Source organism: Lissotriton helveticus, chromosome 4_1 (assembly GCF_964261635.1).
Source record: "Lissotriton helveticus chromosome 4_1, aLisHel1.1, whole genome shotgun sequence".
Lineage (NCBI taxonomy): Eukaryota > Metazoa > Chordata > Amphibia > Caudata > Salamandridae > Lissotriton > Lissotriton helveticus.
The window spans coordinates 617,332,879-617,347,975 of NC_136063.1; positions in this window are offsets into that span (position 1 = coordinate 617,332,879).

The window sequence follows — 15,097 nt, forward strand, 5'->3', positions numbered from 1 at the left end:
GAGTTACTGACATTAAAATACATTCACAAAGTGGGATATGTTTCCAACCACAGAATGCCCCAAATGCGCATAAAATTGGAGGCACAAGCAATTTGTCTCCGAGCCATGCCGTTTCTGTCATCAGCACTTCTCCATTTTTCCACAAAAGCAGTTCAAACATGAATGGCAAAATATCCTATTTTGCAAATGTTTTCTATATAATTACGGCTCTACAATATTTGCCACATAATGCACCATCTGCTGCATAATTTGATGATTTTAACTAAAAAATTGTTTGTATCTCAAACGGATCAAAAGCTACTTAAAAATGTGAAGTGTTTCTGTGAAGTGGACAGCCCTTTTCAAAGGCATAATTTGTCCTTCATTGCGCATAATTCCAGTGGCCCCAAAGCAGGCAGCACTTGTTAAAAGTGATTGTGCACGAAGCAGAGAGACCCTGAAGCATGCAAACTTAGTTTGGTGCGCATGCAAATCCTGCATTGTCGACCCCTGGCGAGTTGCAGCTAATACTGCTGAAACAAGGCCAATGGAGGTACCAATGGGTGATGCTGACTGGCCTCATGGGCCGGGCCAGCTTTAGCGCTGGTAGAGCACTGTGCGACAATGTTTGTTGGTGCCGCCCAATTACTTCCTCCGCCATGGATTCTCTCACTACCACCCTTTAACAGTGCCTTTCAAGTATCCTTAACCACACTCTCGCTTGGATGCATTTCATTTACAGCTCCACTGATACCAGTGTAGGGTGCCAGAGCACTTTACATCACACACATTACACAGAGACAATCAATCATAAGGGTGTAAGTCACTGTATAGGAAATGTTACCCAAGACAAAGGACTACACGGTGTATGAGTCACATGACAACCATACTACTAGGCAGTATAGTATAATAATAATTGGTCTGGAGAAACAAACTCTGAATTTAGAACGTACTACCATGGTTGGAGGTTCTCTTCGAGAACCAGAACTGCTGTATATTCAAATTAACCCTTTTTGCAAGATTAGTATAATCAAAGATTGGGGGGAAAAACCATAATGCGCTAAGTTATACCCTGCAGTTTGCATGCAGCTCTAAGATGACAGTTAATAGCTCACTGTTCTATGTTTGAATGTTGACTTATAAACTGCATGTAACAAAAGGATCTCTGACAAAAGCAGTAACCCACTGACATGTTTACATCATGTCCTCTTTGTGATCTGTACGGTACATGTTCTTTGCAGCAGTCACATTAACCTTCTGTGCTACCTTTCCACGAGTCAAAACTTCTACTTGACAAAACTCCCTCTCTCTCTAGGAAGAACATTAATAACCGGAGTTATCATGACATTTTTGCTGTTGCCGAAAATTGCTGGAGGCCAGGAAGGAGGCAGCAAGTGCTTTTAGAAACATAATATCCTTGGAATCCTAATGCCCCCACCCGAAGTCAGCGCCTGGTGCAATCCCACAGGTCGCACCGCCCTAGAGCTGCCCTACTCAAAGGTCCTATGACCTCAGTGACAGAGTCACTCTCGCTCTAGGATGTGCTGCGTCATAAGCCTGCCCTCAAGCCTGGAGGTAAACTTCAGTATGGATTGTGGTGGACATTCCTTCAAGGTTAACTCACACTTGACAACGCTAGGGTCCACCTGCTGGTGATAAGACACCAGGGTTTCTAAGGTCTATTGGGGCCTTCTAAGGTCTAGCACAGGAATGTGCTGGGCCTTCTAAGGTCTAGCACAGGAATGTGCTCCCTCAGGAGAGTGGTCTGGTGGGCTGGTCATGAAGGCTGAACCTGGTTCCCCAGTTCCAAATTCAGCAGCATTGTTCATAGTGCCACATACCCCACTGAACACCATACTGCTTCACTGAGAGAAACTCACACTGCCTTCAGCTACAACCCAATTGCGTCCGCTATAAACACCTGGATGTGAGTTAATTCAAATTACGCACTAGACAAGAGCAACATGCTGCCTGAAAAAAAAAGTAACAACATCCTGGAAAAAGCAAAGACTCAAGGGAATGCAAGATTAACCCCTTGGACGCTCATGACGAGCTCAGCTCGTCATGGAGTTTCCATTGACTTCAATGGAAATTACATGGAAGAACATCAGGGAGCTTAGCATCCAAGTGGTTAAGTAAAACACGTAAAATGTAGGCAAGAACAACATGGTTACCTTAACGCTTTTACACTTATTATTTTAAAAAAACATGAGTGTTTGTGCCTGAAAAGTTAAGGACATGATTACAGAAGGACCCCGTTTCAATGTCCATTGCTTATATCCTTACAAAAAGAAGCAGTATGTTTTTAAAAGACCACATCCCTGACCACAGAGCCCTGGTACACAATTTGTTTTCCAATCCACCCTTCAAGCTGTATTGCACAGAACCTCCAGGAATGATGCATTTCCCCACATGGCGAAAACAATGATGTACAAAGAAAGACGAGAAAACAAAAGCAGCGCTTCACTGCCAAACTCTGTAAAGCATATACCGTATTTTCTGGCGTATAAGACGACTTTTTAACCCTTGAAAATCTTTTCAAAAGTTGGGGGTCGTCTTATACGCCGGGGTCATTTTATGAGCAAGCGAATATAGCCCAAACCCTATTTTTTAAAGGAAAAGTAGGGGGTCGTCTTATATGCCCAGTCGCCTTATACGCCAGAAAATACGGTAAATGAATGTGGGTGAAAAGTGCACTCTGGTATCACTTTCAAAAATTATCACGGTATGTGTGCTGTGTTGGAATTATGCCTGCTTAGCATAGATATAAATCAATGAAAGTGGCCTAACCCCATGCCAGCAGCTAGAACTCCAACACGCTACAAAGAGTTTAAACAATATTCATGTTTCACAAATGCATTTAATTCCTATTATTTCCAAGGACAATCTACAAATTTTCAACATAATATTAAAAAACAATTAAAATGATGAGCATGATACACAAGTATTTAGAATCAAACATAAACATTCCAATTTCATTTGGGTTGAAATCAAATTGGAATGTTTATATTTGATTTAATCATGCTCATCATTTGAATTGTTTTTGAATATTATGTTGAAAATTTGTAGATTGTCCTTGGAAATAATAGTAATTAAATGCATTTGTGAAACATGAATATTGTTTAAACTTGTTGTAGCGTGTTGGAGTCCTACCTGCCGGCATGGGGTTAGGCCACTTTCATTAAAACTCTAAAGCGACACAAATGTATTTGTGTGTAAATAAGATCAAGAGACCACTATCTTGCTTTATTTAGTTTTTGTTTTAAATTTTGAACCTTTTATTTATTTCTTTCCCGAGGCTGCACTTTGGAATTGAGAAATGTGTGAAAAAGGGGAAATTTTCAGCAAAGTGCTTTTCTGTTTTGGATCCATTTCAGAGGAAAAAATAAGCGAAAAGAGGAAAGAGAGTGTGAGAACCGTTTCTTGTGTCATGATTTCAGTAAGTGAGGAGGAGGAAGAGAATGAGAGGGAGGAAGAGTAAGAAAGAAGGAGGAAGAGTAAGAAAGAATGGGGCAGCTGCCAGCGGCAGAGCAGAAGTGGTCACTGTCCTGGTCTTCTCTGGGCAAGAAGGAAAAGGCAGAGTCCTTTTCCTTCTCCGACCACTTGTCCGTCCCCGAATGGCCATGAACATCAAGCCTTATCTGTAGTCCACGGGAGGTGTGTTTGAAATAAGCAAGTGGAGGAACGGAACCTATTGAATTAAAGAAGTAGGAGCACGCCGTGCCCTGCCGATCCTGCCCACTTCGACCACTGGATTTAAGCGAGTGCTCTCCTTTTCCTCCACTTCCCAGAGTCACTCAGTGCAAGTGCATGGTATACGTATCTGGTTTGCCCTCTTTTGGAGAAAACTTTTGCAACCTGCTTTTTTACAGGCCTAAAAGAGAAAGCGGTTGCTCTCCACACCTCAAGAGCATAACGCAGGCCTCTGCAGCCCCAGTGGAGGAGGGAGGGTACCTATTGTAACTTGCTGCACCAAAGAACCATGGCTCACAGAGATTACATATGATGCCATGATTCTACCATGGTAACACCAGAACACTAAGTGTGGCAGAGAAGGGGGGTTGACTGTTAAAAGGTCAAGAGCTGTGCTCGCTTGTGCTACATGTTGTTGGATTAAAGATGAAGATTTAGACTTCACTTTGCCTCAGAAGTGCTTCTTTACATTGCATAGCAACAATGGATCAGCAATAAGTACCCCCAACCTCTAGAAGCCAAAGGCCTCCAACTATCTGTGTGAAATGTAATCTCGGGGTTCCTACAAAACATTCTGCAGAGAGGTCCATCATTTTACCTTACATCACAGCCAGGCGCAGTCATCTTAGTCGATGAAGCATCATGATTGGTGGGTCCCTAGAGGACTGAGCTGCGACCCCTGACTACGTCCAAATGACGTCCACGGTGCGCCTAGCTCACTACCCTCATAAAAAATATAACAACCAACACAAACAGCGCAGGACATTTTTAGTGTGACTGTGGATTTTATCTCGTTTAAATTGCAGGAGCCTCAGCTGAGAGGGGGCGGAATCAGCAAATTGTTTGATTCTGTTCGGAACCTGTTTTGAAAATAGAACACTACCTAAAACTATTTCATTAATTCATTAACTAGTCTCCCTGCGGTGCCGCCTCGCCTGCTCATGTCTCTCCCGCTGCGAGAGCAGACAAATAGCTTCCACGTTGTCCACACTAATTCTGCTCCCGAGGTTATTCTGCCGGAGGTGGGACCGTGTGATTCGTTCAGCGCCCGCTCCCACATTCGCACATCACTCGGTTATTCACTCTCCGCTGCGTCCAAGCCTTCCGGCAACAGGTCAGCCGCGAGGACGCCGGCGTCACGGCTTCTTATACGCACCTGCATTCTTCTCTGAGAGAAAGAATCCCGCGCAGTAGGAAACAACCGCCAAAAACAATGGCTCCGCCCCCAAGCCGAGTGGCAGCTGAAGACTGTAGTACAGAGACAGGGCCATCACCTTTAAATCTCCATTTAATAAGAATTGATTTTAGGTATTGAGCAGGAAACTAAATGTCCTGGTACCCGAACGATGATTGAAAACGTCAATTAAACCAGTACATTATGATACGTGAAGAGTGCCCATAATGACCGCTGCATAAATCCCTGTCTAATGGTGTGTAATCAATATTAGATTAATCAGATGCAAATTGAAGAGCTCGTGCCTCATCTCTTAATTATCCTAAATGGCTTAAAATTGCACATTTGTAATGGGCATCTTGCTGCCATCTCATCTAAGGTGAGCCATTAGCATTTCCTTAAGTGGCAAATTATTTAAATATTGCAAATGATGGGACTTTTTGGAAGTTGAGAGGCAGCCTAAAATGCAGTAGGGCACCGCTGCCGAAGGGTTCTAATAGTAGATCTGTGATGCACGCTCATGGCAAGCCTACGGTACCACTGGACTTTAAATCTATAGCATGACCGCCTTTAGGGTAGTGAGACTGGTGCGGCCGCACTGGGCACTGACCTGTGGAGGGGGTTCTGTGTTTAGCAATAAATTATGATTTGAGAGATGAGGGGCACTTTTGCCTGGTGGTAGTGACAGAATTCGAGAAGGACGGTCATAGGATGTAGGGGCTCTAAAAATGATTCTTTCTCGCACCGGGCGCCACCAATGCTAAAGCCGACCCTGGTCTATAGTTCCATGCTGGTATCATGCTGAAAACATCTGAACACGTTGACATGCTACACTGATATCGATGCTGGCAGATCCCCAACTTCAACACTGCCCCCCCCCTCCTCCCCCCCCCCCACCCCTTAGAAATGTTGTATCGCCTCCAAGGGAGCTCCGTAACCTTTTGCGCTAAATGTTCATCTCAATTCTTAGCACACTGGGAGTCTTTGTGGTAATCTCAATGCACCTGAGAAGACATGCTGGTTCTTTTTGAAGAATCTTTCTGATGGTCTCAACCTGTTGGCCAGGGGAGCTGGGACCATTGTTTCTACCATTACCAAGAAGGTCTACTCCTAGCTGTTTTTTGACTATCGAGTATTTGTAATCTTGCTTGTAGATACTTTCTTTCTCCAATTTCCTCCTTTTATTCCGATACCTTGCATTCTTTTCATCCTCGTTTATTATCTTGGGACTTGTGCCCTTATCATCCATCCATTTTCTGGGTGGTACCCCTCTAAAAGGAACATATCTATTTAGCACCTGGACACATTATTTGGTTCTCTTCTTTACTCGATACAGTTCTCTTTTCGGGTAAGTTCACGAATATATTTCAAAACTTGATGGCTATAACTAGACGTTTTCTTGTTGTCACTGTTTTTTGTGTGTATTTTCTCTCTTGATATTTGCCATCATATTTTCATTCTATGCTATCCAATGTCCCGATACTTATTGGGGACACGGCGGCGTACCCCATTCAGCTGATTTGCTGAGCTTCGGTTGTTGGTCCCTCTCAAGGATATCCCTCCCTGTGGTCAGTATTATTAGTTTTCACTATATATTTCGTCTATCCTCACTCTATATCTTGGCATGACACCTAGCCTAGGGTACTTATAATGTTTGACTATTAAATGTGAACGTCCTGGATGTTTTTTTTATGTTTCTTTAACCTTTATCTTTATGGGATTCCATGACTGTACTCTGTTATAACTTTGCACTCATCTTTTCGGGTGCATGTAATGCATTGCTCTCCTTTTTAATAGTATTCACATACTTTCCTATGGTGGTTGGCCCTATTCCTAATATACAGACAATTGTATTTATGTCTGTAATTGGAAGCTTATCTTGATTCTCAGCCTGGCACAAGATTTCCACCCGGCACATCCTTTTTTTTACCTTGGCGGTTGTTCCTTGTCACCCTGAGGAAGGTGTCACCTTATCACTGGTGACTCACCGAAAGGCGCGTTATGCAGTACACTACAAAAAAGATATATTGCTATAAAGTCTTAATGATGTTTTGCAACTTTTCCATTTTTGTGAAAGTCTTTATTTTAACCCTCTAGAATTATTGTACTATTGTACAACCAATTATGACCGACTTTGAAGAAAAAATGTCCTATGTTTAATTCCATTTTTAGTGTGTTGAGTATGAGAGAGTGTAGGGCATGACTGACTTGTATGTGTTTTTAATCTGAATGATGGTTGGGTGGTTGTTTTTTGTATTAAAATATATTGATATATATTATGTTATGTAATTGAAATGTGGAAGCATCTAGCTAGATGATTAGTCTTATGTCTCGTGCCTTAAGTGATTGTTCTTTGTATGCTTTATTAATGTTAAAATAAGCAATATATCAAACAAAAACAAAATAAACAACGTTTTTGTTATTCATAGATTAGTGGCGCTTCTTAATCCAATTTATCTCTATAAATTTCAGGAGAAATACCCTATCATATTGGTTAGGGAGATTTGAGGTTTCTTTTTTGTACTTGCAACATGCTATAGGCACCCGAATCTCCTGAAAGTGTGAAAGTATCTACAATGTGATCCCTTATCAGAAATTAGGGGAATTAAATGCTGGGGTTATTTAGAGCCCCTCCCCTTCTGATACCTAGTCCCAGCCAGGGAATGAGTGACAAAAGACCGATGATCCATTTCAGAAGGGCAGTGAGGCAGTCTGTTTCTTTCACTAAAACACAGCACTATTTTCAGCATGAGTCTCATCTAGGCCAGTGTCTGATACCCCCACTGAGATAAATTCAGGCCACCGAAAGGTGATGGGGGCACAGTATTAAGACCTTTGCTCTATTAAGATATCTTTGAATTAATTTCTAATATATTGGATCAGACTTCTTGCACGTAGGATTGTGGCATTAACTAACATTAACCTTTAATAGTTACAATTAACTTATTTGTTGAAAGTGACACTCTAAAGAAACATTAGTTTTAAGTGCTTGACAGACAATTGCAACTTATGGAAATGTGCTATGGATAGGAAATCAATACTTGCTTGAGGGGCAATAAACAATGCTGTTACCTTACAGCGCAATACAAATTTGACAAAACAAAACAAACATGGGATTCTAAAGTAACCTCAATAGAAAGAGAACTAAAACTTTAAATATAAGAACCAGTTAAACTCCAGAATTGTACCACTACATAAACCCTTGTTCAGAAACGCCTCAAAACACATCCTCAATTGTTGCAGCCTTTGTGTTTGGAAGTTCAATTCTCAAGGTACTGCACAGGTTTGATTCTCATCATTATTATGGCCAAAATAATTACTTTTCAGTCCAAGAACCACTAACACACTGTATCCGACTCTTTCAGTCATTACAAAGCAACTTCAAAGCATGAATATGTATTCCTTTTTGAAGTCTTAAGCAAATTATTTTCATTAAAGTTCATTTAACCTTATTCATTTCAATTAAATATACATTAATGCATTTCAGGTATCGACCCTACATTAGGAGTTACACTTTTATGCCCCTTCATGTCAGAAAGAACAATAAACAGAAGCAATAATTTGGAAAGTACTAGCTTCCAAATTATCTTATTGTAACCCTGCACTGACCTCATGCTCTGTAATCTCCTGTTGGTGCTTCAGCTCACCATTGACTTCTCGCAGGATGGTTCAAATTTCCCCAATGCTCTCTAGTGTGTCTCTACTCTCTGTCAGACACAACACCACTCTAAAATATAATATTTCTGAAGGCTCATTGGATTTATCTCACAATTGTTTTTGCTGAAGACACAGTCATCTTACTGTTCTCCGCTAGATCCACATTTACATATCCTCACTATTCAATATTCGTAGCCTCACAGTATCTCCAAAAAGCTCTTACATTGTATCCACTTTCAAGTCATTTGTGCTTATGGCAAACATTTCGCTAAGAATGAAAGCTTCCACTTCTTTAAACAGCTTCAGAAAATACAAAAAAAGTATCATCACAGAATCAACTAAAAGCAGCTTTTGTGACCAATGCAGGCTGATATTTCAAGCATTTATTGCATCTACTAATATATCACACTCAGAATAATATGTGCTTAAGTGTTTTTGGTAGATGGGACTCCTAGATACCGGATAGTAGTTTGCAAGAGATTCTGGATCAGCAGGGCTCGGCGGTCTCGGTGCTGTGGTTGGCTCGGAAACCGGAATGTGAGGGGTCGAGGGATCCGTTCGTTTCGAGGAAGGCTGCAAGCTGTCTGTTGACGGTCTTCTCGATGACTTTGGCAGGAAAAGGGAGGAGCGAGATGGGGCGGAAGTTCTTGAGGTCGGTGGGGTCCGCTGTTGGTTTCTTCAGTAGGGCGTTGAGCTCGGCATGCTACCAGCTCTCCGGGAAGGTGGCGGTGTTGAAGGAGGTGTTGATGATGTTCCGGAGTTGGGGTGCGATGATGGAGTCGGCCTTGTTGAAGACGTGGTGGGGGCAGGGGTCGATTGGAGATCCGGAGTGGATGGTGTTCATTGTGCGGGCTGTTTTCGGTGGTCACCGTCGTCCAGGTGCGGAGGGTGGCGGTGGGGGGCGTTGATTCGATGGTTGGGTGCGTGGATGGTGCGCCAAAGCTGTTGTGGATGTCGGCGATCTCGCGGTGGAAGAACGAGGCGAGAGAGTCACAGAGATCTTGTGAAGGAGTGATGTCGTTGTTGCCGGTGCTGGGGTTGGAGAACTCCTTGACGATGCTGAAGAGTTCCTTGCTGTTGTTGGCGTTGTTGTCCAGTCGTTCCTTCAGTGATATCTTCTTGGTGGTGTGGATTAGCTGGTGGTGCTTGCGGGTGGCGTGCTTGAGGGCGGTCATGTTGTCTGTGGTCTGGTCGAGGAGCCAGGCTTTCTCGAGGGTGCAGCAGTTTTTCTAGGAGTCCTTGAGTTTGTCGGTGAACCAGGAGGCTTTCTTGCTTCTGGGTCTGCTGGGAGGGTTCTGTAGTGGCGCAAGGTCGTCGGCGCAGGCGGTCAGCCACTGCGTGAAGTTGCGTGCTGCTTCATTGGGGTCCGTTGTGCTGGCGGGTGGGTTATGGTTGTGGGAGGTGGTGAGCTGCTCGGCGGTGATCTTGCTCCAGCTCCTGTGAGAAACCTGTTGCGGGTGGTGGTGGATCGTGGTTCTTCTGAAGCTGAAGTGGACGCAGCTGTGGTCGGTCCAGTGAAGTCCGGTGGAGTGGCGGAAGGTGATGTGCTTGCTGGATGAGAAGACGGGATCAAGCGTGTGGCCGGCGTAGTGGGTGTGGGTGTTGACCAGTTGCTTGAGTCCGAGGTTGGCGAGGTTGTCCAGCAGGGCAGCGGTGTTGTGGTCCTTGTTGTTCTCCAGGTGGAAGTTGAGGTCCCCTAGGAGGATGTAGTCAGCGGAGCGGAGGGCGTGCGGGCTGATGAAGTCCGTGATGTCTTCGCTAAATTGTGTACGTGGTCCCGGGGGTCTGTAGATGAGGGTGCCTCTGAGGGTCGTCTTTGGGTCGGTGTGTATCTGGAAGTGGAGGTGCTCGGCGGCGGCGAAGGTGTCGCTGGAGTCGGTCGTGATGCGGATGGTGTTCTTGTGTACGACGGCGATGCCTCCTCCAGTCTGGTTGACGCGGTCTCTCCGGGTGATCTTGTATCCGTCTGGGATGGCGAGGGCGATGTCGGGTGCGGAGGAGGCGTTCTTCCAGGTTTCTGTGAGGAAGGAGACGTCTGGTGAGGTTGTGTCGAGCAGGTTCCAAAGTTCGATGGCGTGTCTGTGGATGGAGCGGGTGTTGAGCAGGATGCACTTCAGGTGGCTGTTGTTGGTGCTCGGCTTAGTGGCTGTGGTGCAGGTCCGGAGGCAGGTGAACTTGCAGGCTTGACAGGTGAAGGGTCCGTGGGTGCGTCTCGGGGTGGCTCGGTGGCAGGCTCTTTTTCGGTCGGGTTTGAGTGCGATGAGGGTGGCGGTGTCGTAGGTCCGTCGGGTGGTCTTGCATCGGCGGGGGCCAGGGGTACTGGCGCTGGGCGCAGGCCAGGCGCGGACGGGCGCAGAGGGGCTTGCCTTTGGCACGCCTTCGGCGCACAACCGGCGCGCCCGCTGCGCGTATGCATAGGCATCTTAAGAAGGAGCCGGGAGGGAGGAGCAGCTGGGTGGCGGGAGCGGGCGTCGAATGGGCAGGAGGGGGGCGGGGCCGCAGGGAGGCAGCGGCGGGAACGGAGGTCAGAGGGAGGCTCAGCGGCGGCTGGGTCGTCCGGGGGAAAAAACGAATAAAAACAAAGGCAAAACTGAAGGCAAAATGAAGGCAAATATCAGGCAAAGCGAGACAGTAGCAGGGGTGTGTGGGGGCGACCTCGCCTGGTTACAGGCTCAGCGGTCGCTCCTTGCACCTCTGTGCGGTCCCCTTAAGAAGGAGCCGGGAGGGAGGAGCAGCTGGATGGGGGGAGCGGGGCGGCGAATGGGCAGGAGGGGGGCGGGGCCGCAGGGAGGCAGCGGCGGGAAAGGAGGTCAGAGGGCGGCTCAGCGGCGGCTGGGTCGTCCGGGGAAAAAACGAATTAAAACGAAGGCAAAACTGAAGGCAAAATGAAGGCAAATATCAGGCAAAGCGAGGCAGTAGCAGGGGTGTGTGGGGGCGACCTTGCATGGTTACAGGCTCAGCGGTCGCTCCCTGCACCTCTGTGCGGTCCCCTTAAGAAGGAGCCGGGAGGGAGGAGCAGCTGGGTGGCGGGAGCGGGGCGGTGAATGGGCAGGAGGGGGGCGGGGCCGCCGGGAGGCAGCGGCGGGAAAGGAGGTCAGAGGGCGGCTCAGTGGCGGCTGGGTCGTCCGGGGGAAAAAACAAATAAAAACGAAGACAAAAGTGAAGGCAAAATGAAGGCAAATATCAGGCAAAGCGAGGCAGTAGCAGGGGTGTGTGGGGGCGACCTCGTCTGGTTACAGGCTCAGCGCTCGCTCCCTGCACCTCTGTGCGGTCCCCTTAAGAAGGAGCCGGGAGGGAGGAGCAGCTGGGTGGCGGCGAATGGGCAGGAGGGGGGCGGGGCCGCAGGGAGGCAGCGGCGGGAAAGGAGGTCAGAGGGCGGCTCAGTGGCAGCTGGGTCGTCCGGGGGAAAAAACGAATAAAAACGAAGGTAAAACTGAAGGCAAAATGAAGGCAAATATCAGGCAAAGCGAGGCAGTAGCAGGGGTGTGTGGGGGCGACCTGGTTCTTCAATAGTGATTATATGGGACTCATGTTGTGAACGCATTTTTTGAATTGGTGTTTCCAATACATTTGATAGAAGTCTCATTAGCTGATTGATTTTTTGTTATTAGCAAAAATATTCCATATTTTGTATTCTATTTTCACTTGGCAAAAAGGAATTATTCTGTCCTCTGAAAACGGGAATACGAAATACGCACAAGCTATTTTCAGAGCACGTTTTACAATGTGCATGGCTTTTAAGTCAGATTTATAGAGAGGGAGCAAAGGGAATGAAATATAGCAACCTAATTAACAATTTGCCATAGAAACTCCACAATCTAGAGAGCTGTGATATTTGCGTTTGAAACTGAAAAGAATAACGAGTTAGCTAATTATCTTCATCAGCACCAGATAGGAAAGTATTTTATGACCTTCACAGGAATAACATTTATATTTTACCCTGTACAGAAGGGCACTAAATTATGAAAATGACTGGTCTAGAGACAGAACCCGAAACCTAGATGTCCGAACTATATCTTCCATCAAACAGACAAAAATAGCCCAAAGGTTCTTTTGCACGGTTCTAAAAAATGTCAATATAAAGCCTATATTCATACATAAGTTTGAGAGTTACTTTCAGCCCTCTCAGAGTACATAAACTAGGAGAATCTGATGGCAGATGCAAGGCTGAGAAGAATCCGACAGCAGGAGCATTGCTGAGGTAGTGAATCCCCATGGAGTGTGACTTTATAGCCAATGGAACAGTCAAAGTCTGTATGACAAGCATGCGCACGAAGGCCCCTGTGTCATCATGGTCCATTTCAGGCGCCAGCTGAGCGAGGCCGTCCTTCGCTTCAATAAGTTACTCCAAGCTGGCAGAATGAGAAAATGGCCTTTCCGTAGCCAGAAAAGCATGGCAGATCAGACATTGGGAATTTTTCATTACAATTACATGGAACACAGAAAAGGTGATTGGAGGAAGGCTTGCAATTTGTCTAATCATGGGCAATCGCTGGAACAAAAGCAAACCAAACCAAATGTTGCCTTGATTCGGGCACCTCAGTCTGGTGTAACTTGGTTCCAGTAGCACACTGAGCGCGGGACCCACGACTGGGCATACCCTTGCTACTTAGAATGGTACATCACTGCCATCGCCTAGCAATTCGGGCTCGAGCATTCACATTGAAGCTGGGTTAAGACTGCTTTGCATCTGGCTATGTCCAAACTAAGGTGGCATAGTAGGCAAAGAAATGATGGTTTGTAATGCCACCCGAGCGATTGTCAGTGGTTTGACCGATTGCGAACATTCTTCTCATCACCTTTTGGGTGTTTGATGGAAATTACATGGTCAAAATATATAAATGATTTAATCTTTCAAAAACACAGCCTTTGATATGAACAGATTTAGAATTCTTGCTCCTCATCACATAAGGTAGGCTTTTAAATGAGGAGTTTAACATGTCTAACTTCAAAAGAGGATTTTGTGGCTACTTTGTTTTTTTGCACAGTTATAGATCTACTGCATTTGCCACAAAATCCATCATCTGATGCATAATTTGCAGATTTTGACAAAAAATAAATGTTTTCTAGCTCAAACGGTTTAAAAGTTAATAAAAGCGCAGTGACGTGTTGTCGTGCAGTGGAAGGCTCTTTGCAAAGGTTACCTGTTCAACTTTCTGCTGCTTATTGCTATATTTCGGTGTTAAACTGGTATTTAGGAGGGGGGCGTGGCCTTGAGGGCGAAGATGGTGGACGCGGCTCTTTAGAGCTCCCGCCAGCCCGTACCTGATCCGTCGCATTATCCTTGCCCCCGAGTCCGACTCCCGACCCAAACTTGCAGCGGAGGTGGAGTCCAGCGAGGGGTGCCCTCCGGTGCAAGAACCGGAGCACTGGCTACATCGGTGGCGGAGTTAGTGGTGGCGACGACCTGGGGCCTACACTAGCCGAGTGACGCCGGGGCCTCAATTTTGGTGATCCCCGGCCCGGGGCTCCGGGCTCGGCGGGCGGGGCCGGCGGTGCAGCCCGCGACCAGAGGCTTGATCCTGCAAGAGGAGCGGAGGTGCCAGAGGCTACCATATCCTGCATCTGGGGGGTGAGTGCAGCCCCCCAGACCCTGAGGGCGGACAGTACCTGCTGCGGGGCCCGGAGACCGGGGCCTAGATTTTGGTGCCTTGCGCATTGCGGCGCAGGGGCGGCTGGTGCTGCGGCCCCCCGGAGTGCGATCCTGCCTGCTCCTTGGCCTGAAGCCTTGGCGATTGTCTGCCTTCTGGTTGGCTGGGGGCCCCCCCTCTGTCCCGGACTTCTCTGGAGGTGGTGCCCGGCCTTGGAGTTGCTGGAGGGCCCTGGTTGCGTCGACGAGGTGAGCTGTTGGCCCGCTGCCGGGGGCTTGGACCTGCCTCGGGGCGAAGGTACCGGGGGTGGCCTTATCCTGCGACTGGGGGTGAGTGTGGCCTCCCGGACCCCTGGGGTGCCCCGGATTTGCCTGGAGGTGGTGCCTGACTTCGGGGTGGCTGGCGATCCCTCGGCTGAGACGACGGGGTGTACAGTCGGCCCGCTGGAGCCTGCTCCCCTGCTGGACGGTGGCCTAGCCCTGGGAGCTTTGCGTGTGCCCCCCCCCCCCGCGGACGGACTGTGGCGGTCTGCTGGCCTGAGATTGGGTGCCACACTTGGTGGTGAATTGCGGCGCGGACAGCCCGGCTGTGAGGACAGGTGCCTGCCCTGGGGCTCCGGTCACCTGAGGAGAGTTTCACCATGATCCGAGGGGGGGGAGGGCCCGCCAAACAGGGCCCAATTGACAAATTTACTGGCCCGAGTGGGAGTCAGGGGGCATCCGGTGGCCAGGGTTCGGGCCCCGACAACGCGGCGCTCATGGCGGCGATCACCCAGTCCAGGGACATGCTCGATGCCAAGATTGGGGCTATTGGAGCGGACGTCACCCTGCTGCGCCAAGATCTGCGCAACGCCGTGGCTAGAATTACTGAGACCGAATCGAGGATCTCTGTCGTGGAGGACGATGTTGGGACCCTGAAGCGGAAAGTGGCGGCGATGGAAAACATTCAACGTGGTCTGGCGCTTAGGGTCGAGGATGCCGAAGGGCGGGCGCGCAGAAACAAC